The 15,098-nt window shown below is 33.7% G+C and overlaps 1 protein-coding gene and 2 pseudogenes across 1 annotated transcript in view; 2 read left to right on the top strand and 1 right to left on the bottom strand.

Moving 5' to 3' along the window:
- CLOCK (clock circadian regulator) overlaps positions 1-15,098 on the bottom strand; it is a 109,030-nt gene that overhangs the window by 86,539 nt on the left and 7,393 nt on the right. The window lies entirely within an intron of this gene.
- On the top strand, positions 2,182-2,300 carry LOC111741392 (annotated as a pseudogene).
- On the top strand, positions 12,352-12,470 carry LOC111741384 (annotated as a pseudogene).

Raw genomic sequence — 15,098 nt, 5'->3', positions numbered from 1 at the left:
TGAGGAAGTAAGCACCTCTTCCAGCCTTTACAACCTGCTTCAATAGACAAAGTCCTTTACCAGTCAGGTCATTCAGAGACTCTGAGTGGGTCATCAAGTGGTATCTGTAGACAAGTATGCTGCTGGAGCCTCTGGGCAGGCTGGCATGGTGTCTGGGTCAGCATGTGGATAGACCTGCTGCTTGCATAATCGTGGATCATCCTAGAGACTGAGTTCATTGGTTTAGGCCTAGGGCTTGAATCTGTGGTAATGGGCCTCAGACCTGGTTCTGCATGGCTAGACATGAATCCTGGGTCCACAGAGACCAACCAGGCACTGAGTACCAATGGGGTGGGCCCAGCATCTGAGTCCATGGGAGCTGGTCCAGTACTAGGATGAGGCAGGAGTTTGGTTTCATTGGAGCTAGCCTGGAGCTAGGGTAAGCCTGACAACACTGGCCACGGGAGTTAGCCTATAATCTGGGGCCTTGGTGGCTGGTCTTGCACCAAAGGAGGCTGGGAGCCTGGATCCATGGTGGTTGGCTTGGTGCTGGGGTGAGCCAGGAGCCTAGGTCCAGAGGAGCTGGTCTAGAGTTTAGATCCACAGGGGCTAGCCTGAAGACAGGGCAGGTCAAGGACCTGGAGCCACAGTAGTCAGCCTGGCACTGGGCCCAGCAAGGAGTCTGGGTTCACAGGCACTGATTGTGAGCTGTGGGGCTACAGGAGCTGTCCAGGGTCACTGGAGCCAGTTGGTGCTCAGATGTGCCAGTAGCTTGGTGTTGTGGGAGCCACCTGGAGCCACGGAATCCAGCATGCACTGAAGTGAGCCAGGAGGTTAGATCTGTAGGAGCCTGCTGGGAGCCTGGTCCCAAAGGAGTTGGCTAGCACCAGGGTGGGCCAGGAGCCTGGGTTCACAGAAGCCCATCAAGAGCCTGGGGCCACAGGAGCCAGATAGTGCTAAGATGCCTCAGTTTACAGGGATACTCTGGCAGCCTGGAGTTGAGGAAGATGCCTAGAGCTGCAGGAGTTGCCTGGGGACACTGGAGCTGGCATGCACTATGGTAAGATGGAACTGGGTTTGCAGGAGTAAACTTTTTTTGGCAGAAGACAAGCATTAGAAATTCCTATGTTGCCATTTTTTTCCAATGATGAAATATTTTTTTCTTCAATGATGAAATCTTATATACTCTGATGATAATACTATGTCAACTGCTAATCTTTAATAATTAAGAATTTTAGAGACCTAAAAAATTAAGTTTTAAACATACAATTTAAATTTATTGCTTAAATAAAATGTGTTTCACCAACTAAAGTTGTCAAAGCATTTTCTTAAGTGGTTAATTAGTAGTATAAGTGAGAATTCTCAATTGGCACAAATTAAGAGTATTTACATTTGGGCAACTAGGTTATGATGTGATATATTACTCCCATTTATGGTTTAGTACTCCAGTGGTATGAAAGTTAGTCTTAAACTCCTTAAAAAGCTTAGAGTCCAACTGGATTATATACAACTAAATGTTCTTTTAGATAGATGGGAAGATAAATTCTCAGACTATCATTATATGCAATAATGTTAAAATAATTACTAAATATATGAATCAAGTATTTAAATATATGCATGAATATAAATATGGATAATCAATAGCTTCTGCATTTAGTTATGTTCAAAAACTAATTATTAAGTCTATACTATGTCCAGGCACTATTTTGGGTACTAGGATTACATTACTGAACAGAACAGACTCTACCATTAGAAACTTATGACTTATGTTAGGAAAGTATTTTCATTTTTATTTTCATAATATCTACAAAAAGTACTCGCTAGTAATATCTTTAGGAAATCCAAATCAGGGCTTTCAACAAAAGGTAGCAAAGGGAAGAAGGAGTCCTAAGGACAACAAGATGCCCTCTTCTAATCATATCTATAGGCTTATGATTTGACAGTTGAGATAAAATAAGAACTTGTTTCAGGTTGCGTATTATTCCAATGGTATTTCATTACCCTTGCTGCATATTAAAAACCATAATTACTAAAGTAATTATTTTAGTGCTAGTAATTGTAATGTAGTGCAATCTAGGTTAAGTGGCAAAAAAATTTAAAGAACATTTCACTACTACTGAATTTTTTTAAATGTGCATGTTTTAGGACCTAGACAAACAAGAAAAGGATTTGTAGAAAAGCAAAGTTTTAGAATATATCTTAGTCTACAGCCATGCTACCCTGAACAATCTCAATCCTGTCTGATCTCGGAAGCTAAGCAGGGTCAGGCCTGGTTTGTACTTGGATGGGAGACCACTTAGGAAGACCAGGTGTTGTAGGCATAAAAACTAAAAATAAATAAATAAATAAAAATAAGGGATTGTGAGCTGACAAGGTCCTTGCAATCTGTGAGGTCAACCAAGGGTTGCTGTGCCTAAAAAAATAAATAAATAAATTTTAAAAAATAAAATAAAAATAAAATATATCTTAAAGTCAGTAAATATGTAACCAATCTCTTACACCTTCAGCAGGCACCCTGTAATTGATTTAAGAATAATTATAAAGATCTTTAGTCATTAAAAAGATTTAAATTACATTCCAAGGCAGAAAAATATACTAATATATTTCTAAAATACTTATATATTAAATGTTAAGAAAAGCATTTGAAGACCAAAACTTATAGATCATAAACAAATTAGTAACACTATATTCCCTGAATCTTCCACTCAATTAGAGATTTATTTTTGGTCTTTTTGAGGACTGCTGTGTAATGCTACTCCTCTGTTTAGATTTAATCCCTATGTGTTTAATTTTCTTATTCATGAGTAAAGCTTACTTGAATCATTAGACTATAATATGCTGACAGCTTCAAAGTGTCAAGCCGTAAAAAATGGCTTGGCTCATCTATTCGGGAAATGGGAAAATTCTTTCAACAAATGACATTTTGTGTACTAGTCTGTTTATATGCTTTCAAGTAATAGTCTCAGATTACAGGCCTAAACTTTTTTCTCTTTTGCCCTAACCCTTATCTACACTTCCTCTCTCATAGTGACTCTGTAATAAGATGTAATACTATTTCTGAAAATAGGTAACAACTACAAGCAACAGGTTGTAAATAATGCAGTATAAAGTGACATCTTAAATAACCAGTACTTTCATTATATAAACAGTAGAATTTCATACATTTGTCATATGTCCTTGTTAAAGATGTTATTCTTTATTTACATTTAAAATATCCCCTAGAAATTCCAAGAGAAATTGCCTTTAAAATATATCATTAAGTTCTTAGGGGATGTAAGTACAGGTTTTGATTTTTATTTCCTGACCCATTTAAGAGCCCTTTTGTTGTTTGAAAGATTTTTAGATTAAAATCTTAAGGTGCTCTCAATATTTTATATGAACCTTTTATTGACTACTAAAATCAAATTAAATATTTTTGTCAATTAAAGGTAAGGAGTATATACCCAACATCACAGAGAACTGCTTGCTATCCTCATTTATAAGTAGAAGAGAAGACTTGGCTCCTGGTGCCTGAAAAAAATTATTTTTAATACTTTCAATATAAATTAATTGTAATTAAATAAATCTAAAGTGAACTTAGTATTTGCGTTTTTTTACTTTATGCAATGATGTTACACTTATCATTTATTATATAAGAAACTATTGTGCAATGAGTTTCTAGGCAGCTTTTATTTTGTCTGCATATCCAATTAGTTTCTTAAAACTTACATATTATTGAGGTAATAAATGCACACAGCTTTAAAAAAAAAAAAGTGTGAAAGGTTTATAATGGAAAGGCAGCATGACTGTCCTTACCTGCAGTCCTACTACCTAGAAGCAATCACTTTACCTATTTGTTTGTAATTTTTAATATTTATCTTTATAATTTTAGATAACACGTCTTTCTCGATTAATCTCAAATTACCTACTGACTCCTAGCTAGGAAAAAGGTTTTAGTTCACTTATATTGTTTCCAATCTGCTCTCTTCTCTCCTCATTCAAATGGCAATCAATCTTATTGAGCACTTGATATGTGGCTAGTAAAACTGAGAAACTGAATTTTAAATTTTGTTCAACTTTAATAGCTAGATGTGGGTAGTGGCTACCATACTGGATGGGCAGCCCTAAATTATTACTACCTTTAAGAATGTACTGAAGTTTTCTTCTTTATGATCCAGTATTACAATCAATTTTTGCATATGTTCTGTAAGTGCTTGGAAAGAAGGTATGTCTCTATTTTCAAAGCAGAATTCAGTTTATCCATCAAATTTTGCTTACTGAGATATTTAGCTGTTCTATAGCCTCAATTTTTTGTTCTTTTGATACGCGATGATCTGCGAGAGATCCATTACACTGTTCCATCAATATGATTTTTCTGAGTAAGTCTCCAGTATCTTTTTTGCCTTTTGAATATTAATGCTCTATTATTTTATAAAAATATTTGGTATTTCTACATTGTAAATTATAACCTTTACAGTCATAAAGAACCCATTTTTGTCTCATTTAATTCTGTCTCTTTATATTTTATGTATAGTTCTGTTATTTTAATAAGGTTTTTATTTTTATACTAGTGGATACCTTTGTAATCACATGCATATATAATGAATGAACTTAGTCTTCCATTTCTTCACATATTACCTATTAGTTCTCTACTATAAGCTATGTTAAGATATGCTTGTTTTTCCTCCTCCCTTTCTCATCATTAGATTTCAACCAAAAACAATCTTTTCTACTGTGTACTTTTCTGCTGTTAGGTATACTTCTATTACAATACTTGTTGATTTTATATGCTATTGACCCCTAGTTATTACCGAGATGGCAAGCAGCATACTTAGCACATGTATTCAAGCTCCCACCTTATTTCTCCTTTTCCTTCTGAAATTGTTAGTTGTTTCATTATTAGAATATATAGCAAACTAAGGTCTGCTCAAATCAACTTCTCAATTAAGACTTCTCTGTCCACTCAATTTAAAACTGTAAACGCCACCCTCCCTGCCCCCATACTCATATACTCCAACCCCCTACACTGATTTTTCTCCATAATACTCATGACTAGCACTAACATATTTTTAACTTATTAGCTGCTCATCTGGTTTCCCCAGTTGAACTGTAAACTCCCCAAAGGCAGGGCTTTTTGCCTACTTTGTTCACTGGTATAAAACACTAGCAATTAGAACAGCGTCTGGCACACAGCAGATGCTCAATACTTGCTGAATGAACACGACGAAGTTTACTACTAAAAGTATATTCAAAAACTGAGAGAAATTAAAAGCTTAAATGAACACAGAGACTCAATATTGTTAAGATGTCAATTCTCCTTAAAATGATCTATAGATTCAATACAATCAATCAAAATCTCAATAGCTATTTCTATATAAAATGACAAGTTAATTTTAAAAGCCATATGAAATAAAGGAGACCTAAAAGAGCCAAAACAATTTTGAAAAATAAGCACAAAGTTGGAGAACTTCCACTGTCAGATTTAAAGCTACAGTGATTAAGTCATTAAGGTACGGATGTAAGGATAGACATACAGTAGTTCATTACATAGAGAGTTCATAATTAAATTTGTTTTCTCAACAAATGGTGCTGGAATAACTGTATATCTATTGGGGAAAAAAAATTTTTTTAAACAACTGCAACCTTTTCTTCACACCATGTATAAAAATTAATTGTCAATGAATCATAGACTTAAACATAAATGCCAAAACTATAAAACTTCTATAATAAAACAAAAGAGAAAATCTTTGAGATGGGCAAATATTTTCTAGGACAAAAAATATGAAGCATAAAAGAATTGATAAATTAGATTTCATCAAAATTAAAAGCTTCTCTCTTCCAAGGCACCATTAAGAAAATAAAAAGGGAAGCCACGGATTGGGAGATAACTTTCACAACTCTAATATCTGATAAAGGCCTCATATCAGATATTATATTAAAGCAAAAAAAAAAAAAAAACCTTGTAGCTCAAAACAGCAAAACCCCAATTTCTTTACTGGGCAAATATTTAAGCATACACTTCACAAAATAAAATATATAAATAAACACATGAAAATATGCTCAATATCATTAGTCATTAGGGAAATGCAAATTAAAATCACAATGAGATACATCATAACACACCCACTAAAATGGAACTCAAAAACAATGATAATACCAAGGGTTGGCAGGAATGTGGAGCAACTAAAACTCATACATTGTTAAAGGGAACATAAATGACACAGCCACTTTAGACAACGATTTGTCATCCTTATGTAGTTAACCACACAAATACTACACAATCCGGAAGATCCATTCTTAGGTGTTTGCCCAAGCAAAATGAAAATTCATGTCCACAAACGTTTAGCAGTTTTGTTTGTAACAGGCAAAACCAAGAAGCAATCCAAATGTCCACCAACTGACAGTTATAAACAAATTATACTATATTCCATACAATGGAATACTATTCAGCAATAGAAACACACCATTGACATAGATGAATCAAAGACATTACGCTAAGTGGAAGCCAGACCCCAGGGAGACCATACACTGCTCTCATTTATACTATGATCCCATTTACATTATGTTGCAGAAAAGGCAAGACTGTATTAATAGAAAAATTAATAGATTAGTGGTTGTGGTAGTGTTTATAAAAACATATACATTTGTCAAAACTTAGTCTGTACGCTTATATTGGTGAATCTTAAAATATATATTAAACCTCAATAAATCTAATTTTTAAAAAGTATACTAGGTCAAAAACTAAATTCCAACTACCTAAAACCTAAGAGAAAAATACTTAACACAAAACAGCTCACGAAAATTGAGTATTCTGTACAGCTTTTAAAAATAATAGGGAGTTGTCCATAACCAACAAGAACGGAATAGTTACAGCAGCAGACTAATACTCTTACTGAGAACAAGTAGAAACGCTAAATAAATTACAAAATTATATTTTTAAAGGCAGCAGAGAGATGTGGAAGCATGGGGAACAATAAAGTCTAAAACTCCAGAGAAGAAGAAATCTATTTTAAAGGTGTTTAGATGATCTGCAGTTGTCTTTTCCCTGGGGGTATTTCCAGATTTACTGGAGGCTGAAAACTGAGACTTGCCCTGTGCAGAATATCACTGCTATAAACTGAGAAGCCGGGAGAGCTTCTGTTGTTTACACAGGGCAGAAGAAACAAAACTGGGAGGCTGCAGGGACCTCAAGCTCAAGGCTAGTATCTCTCACAAGATATTTGTTTCATTTTAAAACTGTGCAGGGTAAGAGGCTAAATAATTAATTGAAAAACTTTGTAAAGCAAAGTTAATTACCCACCTTTGGCACTGCAAAGGGAACAAAGACTATCAAGCTTTGAATTCAAAGTCCTGGAAAACCACACCCTACAAATAAGGCAAGCAAGAGGAAGAGCACCACCAAACTACTAAAACAGCAACCTATCCTCCACGTAAATTAAGGTGATTGGCTCCCTATTCTATCTCTCTAAGAGAAAAGATGAACCCCCTCTGGCAGAATATACTTGGCAATGATTGCTTTATTTTGCTTTTTAATTCACAACGTCTGGCATTCAATCAAAAACGACAAAACATAAACAAAACAATCAACTAACTTGACCTAATTGACATTTATAGAACACTCCACCCAACGACAGAATACAATCTTTTCAAGAGTATACAGAACATTTGCCAAGACAGACCATATTCTGGCCATAAAAGCAAGTATCAATAAATTCAAAAGGCTCCAAGTCATATAAAGTATGTTCTTCTTTCACTACAACAGGATAAATTTAAAAATAACAGAAAGATCTCTGGGAAATCTTCAAATATTTGGAACCTAAATAACACACTTCTAAATAATCTACAGACCAAATAAGACATCAAAAAATAGGAAAGTATTTTGAACTCAATTAAAAAAAAAAAACTATATATATATAGACATATATATATAGATATATATATATAAACTATATATATAGACATTTACATACATACATACATACATATATATATATATAAAATTTCTAAGCAGGACTTAGAAGGAAGTTAATAGCATACCCTATGCGGGGGAGGGTTTCACAAATTACCTCAGCTTCTACCTTAACAAAATAGAAAAGGAAAACAAAACCCAAAATAAGTTTTAAAAAAAAGGAAATATGTATCGGACTCCCTGACTTTAAATTATACTACAAAACAACAATAATCAAAACAGCATGGAACTGGCAGAAAAAATAGACACACAGACCAATGGAAGAGAACTAGGAGCCTGGAAATAAACCCACATATATATGGGCAAATAATTTTTGACAAAGGAGCCAAAAGCGTCTAATGAAGATAAGAAAGCCTCTTCAATAAACAGTACTGGAAAAATTGGAAAGCCACATACAAAAGAATGAAACTATACTGCCATCTGTCACCATACACAAAAATTAACTCAAAGACCTAAATATAAGGCTTGAAACAATAAACTGCATGGAAGAAAACATAGGTACTAAACCCATGGACCTTGGTCTTAGAATTTTACATTTGACTTCAAAGGCAAGGGAAGTAAAAGCAAAAATATATGAATGGGACTGTATCAAACTAAAAAGCTTCTGCACAGTAAAAGAAACCATCAACAAAACAAAGAAGCAATCACGCCTCCGATTAGGGGCTAATATCCAAAATATATAAAGAACTCACACAACTAAACAAAAGAACAAACAATACAAGTAGAAAATGGGCAGAGGACCTAGAGAGACACTTCTCCCAAGAAGACGTACAAATGGCCAACACACATGAGAAAATGCTCAACTTCACTAGCTATTAGGGAAATGCAAATCAAAACGACAATGAGATACCACCTCACACTTGTAAGAATGGCTATTAACAAGACAACTAACAAGAAGTGTTGGACAGGTTATAGGGAAAAAGGGAACCCTCATACACTGCTCATGGAAATGTAAACTGGTACAGCCACTGTGGAAAACAGTATAGAGGGTCCTCAAAAATTAAGACTAGAACTACAATATGACCCAGCAACACTTTTTCTGGGTATCTACTCCACAAATTTGAAAACATTTATCCATAAAGATATATGCACCCCAATGTTCACTGCAGCATTATTCATGATGGCCAAGACATGGAAACAACTGAATTATCCTTCAATAGATGACTGGACATATATACAATGACTATTATTCAGCCGTAAGAAAAGATGAAATGCTGCCATTTGCAACAACATGAATAGATCTTGAGATTATCATGCTAAGCGAAATAAGTCAGAGAAAAAGCTAAGAACTATATGATTTCACTCATATGTGGGGTATAAAAAAAGGAAGACAAAAAAACAAAAACTCACAGAAACGAACAACAGTTTAGTGCTTACCAGAGGGAAACAGGGGAATGAGAAGGTAGAAAAGGGTAAAGGGGGTCAAATGTATAGTGATAGAAGGTGATATACCTGACTTTGGATGGTAAACACACAATGCAATATACAGATGATGTATTATTGAATTGTACACCTGAAATCTATATAATTTTATTAACCAATGTCACCTCAAATTTAATAAAAATAAATTAAATGAATTAATTTTTAAAAAAGAATCCAAAAAGGAGGAAAGAGGATAGAAGCAATAATTGAAAAGATAATGAGAGAGAACTTTCCGAAACTAAAAGCAATTGAGCTATAGACTCAAAAAGCACTATGACTATAAAGCAAGACACTTACAAGAAAACCTTATCCCAACACATCAAAATGCCATAAATATAAACCAAAAAAACTTAAGACAAAAGAGAAAGTCTTAAAAGTAGCCAAAGGAAAATAAGACATTATTCTCAACAAGACTATAAGCTGATACATTACCTTCAACAAGACTGGTAGCTGACTTCAACAGAAAGCCAGAAGACAATGAAACATTTTTAAAATGTAGACAGATAATGACTATCTACTTAGATTTCTATATCCAGTGAAAATGTTATTCAAAAAAGGTGAAACGGATATTTCCAAACAAAAAATGTAAAAATTCACTGTCAGTAGGTAAGCCAGTATTAAAATACACACTAAAGGAAGCTATTAAGAATTAAAATTATCTCAGACAGAAAATGGAGAAAGAGGTCTGAAAGGGTAAATATAAACAAAAATTGATTGTCCAAAACCATAATAATAATTTCTTCTAGTTTACAATACATATCAATAAAACGGAGAATAACAATGCAAAAAAAAAAAAAAAAAAAGGAGAAGTTAAAGTATAAGAACCTGGCATTATTGGGGGAATGGTAAAAGTAGTAAATTGTATAATACTAATAAGTATTCTTCTTGTAATCTCTGGAATAACCACTAGGTAGAGTGAAATAATATATAACTAACAAGTTAATAGTGGAAAAAACAATAAAAATAATTTTGATTATCGTAAAAGAAAAACATGAAGGATAAAAAGGAATACAAAACAGATGACTCAAAGAGAAGTCAAAGTGGATGGCAGTGACAAACCCAACTATTATCAGTAAAAATGTAAATGAACTACATACTCGAAGACTAAAACTAGATTAAAATAATTAAAATGTTTATTTACAAGACATCAAAAAAATTAGAGAAAAATAGTTTACGAAACCACATATTTCACTTGCAAAAAATCTATAACATGTACATGGTACATACACATACACATGCCTTAGAATATGCTGAAAATATATTAACAGATTCACCCCTAAGATTTTACGTAATATTTTTCATAGATTTTCTTTGTAGTTTTTGGTACTTTAACTCTTTTCCAAGGAGCAAGACTTGTTTTTATAAAAACCATAGAACTATTTTCAAAAGAATCAGATGACAAGTTTTAATAATGATCAGCTCCAACAAAGTGAAAAATAGAAGAATATGGTCAAGTCTAAAAAGATAAAATATGTAAATTTATTTCACACAATAAACTCTACTGGTGAAACTAAGAAACCTTTATAATTACAAATATATTTTAATATCACCATTTCTGATGGGAGACAAAAAATAGCAGGTATGAGCTGGAAATAGCTTTTTCCATTAACTAATGTTTCTCTCATTTGTCTTGGTGCTTCTAACAAAAATTTGTGAAATTTCTAGTGAACGATGTAAGTTAAAGTTGTAAAATAAAATTTAAGTCCTATTTTAATTTGTGGGTTTTTTACTTTAATTTGTGGAGTTTTCCTAAATAATTTTTAATATTATTTCAACTACAATTTAAGTTTCAACACAGAAGAAAACTAGTCGCCAGTTTTGTGAATCAAAATTTTACTTAGAAAACTTCCCTAACCCGGCAAAGGAATTAAACACACAAGTTCAGGAAGCATAAAGAGCCCCAAACAAGAGGAATTCAAACAGACCCACACCAAGACACATCATAATTAAAAAGCCAAAAGTCAAAGACAAAGAGAGAATCTTAAAAACAGCAAGAGAAAGGCAGCTATTTACTTACAAGGGTACTCCTGTAAGAAAGTCTGCTGATTTTTCAATGGAAACTTTGCATGCCAAAAGGGACTGGCAAGAAATATTCAAAGTTATGAAAAACAAGAATCTACAACCACAAATACTCTATTCAGCAAGGTTTTCGATTAAAATGGAAGGCGAGATAAGTGCTTCCCAGACAGGGAAAAACTTAAGGAATTCATCACCAACAAACCAGTATTACAAGAAATGTTAAAGAGACTTTTGCAAAAAGAGGGGAAAAAAAAGAAAAAATATGAATAATAAAATGGCAGTAACTATGTAACTATCAGTAATCACTTTAAATGTAAATGTATTAAATGCTCCAAACAAAAGACATAGGGTAGCTGATCAGAAAACAAGACCCATGCATATGCTGTCTACAAGAGACCCACTTCGCATCAAATGATACTCACAGACCGAAAGTAAAGGGGTGGAAAAAGATATTTCACGCAAACGGAAATATCTGCGAGGTAGCAATACTTTAAATAGACTTTAAAACAAAGGCTATAATAAGAGACAGAGAAGGGCATTAAATAATGATAAAGGGATCAATAAATCAAGAAGACATAACCCTAGTAAACATATACGCACCCAACATAGGAGCACCTACATATAGAAAGCAATTATTGACTGATATAAAAGGAGAGATCAACAGTAATACACTCATAGTAGGAGACTTTAACACCCTATCAACATCAATGGTCAGATCTTCCAGACAAAGAATCAACAAAGAAACAATGGGCCTAAAAGACACACTAGACCAGATGGATTTAATAGGTATTTTCAGAGCCTTTTACCCCAAAGCAGCAAAATATACATTCTTCACAAGTGCACATGGTACATTTTCCAGAATAGACTACGTTAGAACACAAAACAAGTCTCAATAAGTTTAAGAAGACTGAAATCACATTAACCATCTTCTCCGATCACAATGGTATAAAACTAGAAATCAACTACAAGAAAAAAAAACTGGAGTCTATAGCCATGCCACCCTGAACAAGTCCGATCCCATCTGATCTCTGGAGCTAAGCAGGGTCGGGCCTGGTTAGTACTTGGATGGGAGACCACCCAGGAAGACCAGGTACTGTAGGCGTAAAAAATAAAAAATAAGGGATTGTAAACTGACAAGGTCCTTGCAATCCGTGAGGTCAACCAAGGGTTGCCTCACCTAAAAAAGAAGAAAAGAAAAAAAGAAAAAGAAAAAAAACTGGAAAATATACAAACACATAGAGGCTAAATAACATGCTACTAAACAATGAATGGGTTATTAATGAGACCAAGGAAGAAATCAAAAGATACCTAAAGACAAAAGTGAAAACACAACAACTTAAAATCTATGGGACACAGCAATAGCAGTCCTAAGAGAGAAATTCACAGCAATGCAGGCCTACCTCAAGAAATAAAAAAAAAAGCTCAAACAATCTAACCTTACACTTAAAAGAAATAGAAAAAAAGAACAGCAAACAAAGCCCAACGTGAACAGGAGATAATAAAGATCAGAGTGGAAATAAACGAAATAGAGTCTAGAAAAAACAATACAAAAGATTAATGAAACCAAGAGCTGTTTCTTTGAAAGGATAAACAAAATTGACAAATCCTTGACCAGACTCATCAAAGAAAAAAAGAGGACAAATAAATAAAATCAGAAATGAAAAAGGAGAACTACAGACTCCACAGAAATACAAAGGATAGTAAGAAAATACTACGAGTAATTATACGCCAACAAATTGGACAATCTGGGAGAAACGTACGCTCTCCCAAGACTGAGTCAAGAAGAAACAGAAAATCTGAACCGACTGATTACCTCCAAAGAAATCAAATCGATAATCAAAACCTCCCAAAAAACAAAAGTCCTGGACCAGATGGCTTCATAGGTGAATTTTACCAAACATTCAAAGAATTACCACCTATTCTTTTCAAACTATTCCAAAAATTTCAAGAAGAGGGAAGCTCCCTAACTCCTTTTGTGAAGCCACTATTACCTTGATACCAAAACCAAAGACATTACAAAAAAAGAAAACTATAGGCCAATACCACTTATGAACATTGATGCAAAAATCTCAACAAAATATTAGCAAACCAAATTCAGCATTACATTAAAAATATCATACACCATGAATGAGTTGTATTTATTCCTGGGATGCAAGGTTGGTACAATATTCGCAAATCAATTACTGTGATACACCACATTAACAAATCTAAAGATAAAAACCAAATGATCGTATCAATAGATGTGAAAAAAGTGTTTGACAAAATCCAGCATCCACTTATGATAAAAACTCTCAGCAAAGTGGGAATAGAGGGAACAAACCTCAACATAATAAAGGCCATATATGACAAACTTACAGCCAACATCATACTCAATGGGGAAAGGCTGAAAGCATTTCCTTAAGATCAGGAACAAGACAAGGATGCCCACTTTTACCACTCCTCAACACTGTACTGGAAGTCTTAGCCACAGCATTAAGACAAGAGAAATAAAAAGTATCCGAATTGGAAAGGAAGAAGTAAAACTCTCGTTATTTGCTGATGACGTGATACTATATATAGAGAACCCTAAGGATTCCACCAAAAACCTGTTAGAACTGATCAATGAATTCCGTAAAGTAGCAGGATACAAAATTAATATTCCTAAGTCAATGGCATTTTTCTACACCAATGATGAACTTTCAGAAAGAGAAATTAAGTAAACAATCCCATTTACAATTACATTGAAAACTATAAAATATCTCAGAATCAAATTAACCAAGGAGGTAAAAGGCCTGTTGTCAGAAAATTATAAGTCATTGATAAAAGAAATTGAAGAAGATACAAACAAATGGAAGCATATACCATGCTCATGGGTAGGAAGAATCAACATAATTAAAATGGCCATACTATCCAAAGTAATCTATGGATTCAATGCAATCCCTATCAAAATACCAATGGTATTTTTCAGAGACTTAGAACAAATAATCCTAAAATTTATGTGGAACCATATAAGACCCCAAATATCCACAGTTCTCTTGAGAAAGAACAAAGTTGGAGGTATCATACTACTTGATATCAAACTATACTAAGAGGCAACAATAATCAAGACAGCATTGTACTGGCATAAGAACAGATATATTGATCAATGGAACAGAATAGTGAGCCGAGAAACAAATCCACACTCATACACTCACTTAATATATGACAAAAGAGGCAAGAATATACAATGGGGTAAAGACAGTCTCTTCAATAAATGGTGCTGGGAAAATTGGACAGATACATGCAAAGAAAAAAAAAAAAAGAAACTGGAGCACAATTTCACACCATATACAAGAAAAGACTCAAAACAGATTAGACTTAAATGCAAGACCCGAAACCATAAAATTTTTAGAAGAAAACATAGGCATTAAACTCTCTGATATTGCTAACAGTAATTTCTTTTTAGATATATCTCTTCAGTGAAGGGAAACAAAAGAAAAAATAAACAAAAAGGACTACATCAAAAACTAAAATGTTTTTGTACAGCAAAGGAAACCATCAACAAAACAAAAAAACAACCAAGAGAAGATATTCACTTATGACACATCTGATAAGCGGTTAACATTCAAAATATATAAAGAACTCATACAACTCAACAAGAAAACAAAAACTCCAATTAAAAAATGGGCAGAAGACGTGAACAGATATTTCTCCAAAGAGGAAATACAGATGGCCAATAGACATATGAAAAGAAGCTCAAGATCACTAATCA

This window comes from Pteropus vampyrus, unplaced genomic scaffold (assembly GCF_000151845.1).
Source record: "Pteropus vampyrus isolate Shadow unplaced genomic scaffold, Pvam_2.0 Scaffold77, whole genome shotgun sequence".
Taxonomy (NCBI): domain Eukaryota; kingdom Metazoa; phylum Chordata; class Mammalia; order Chiroptera; family Pteropodidae; genus Pteropus; species Pteropus vampyrus.
Note: the sequence above shows the minus strand (reverse complement) of the source record. Positions and strands in the feature narration are given on the sequence as shown.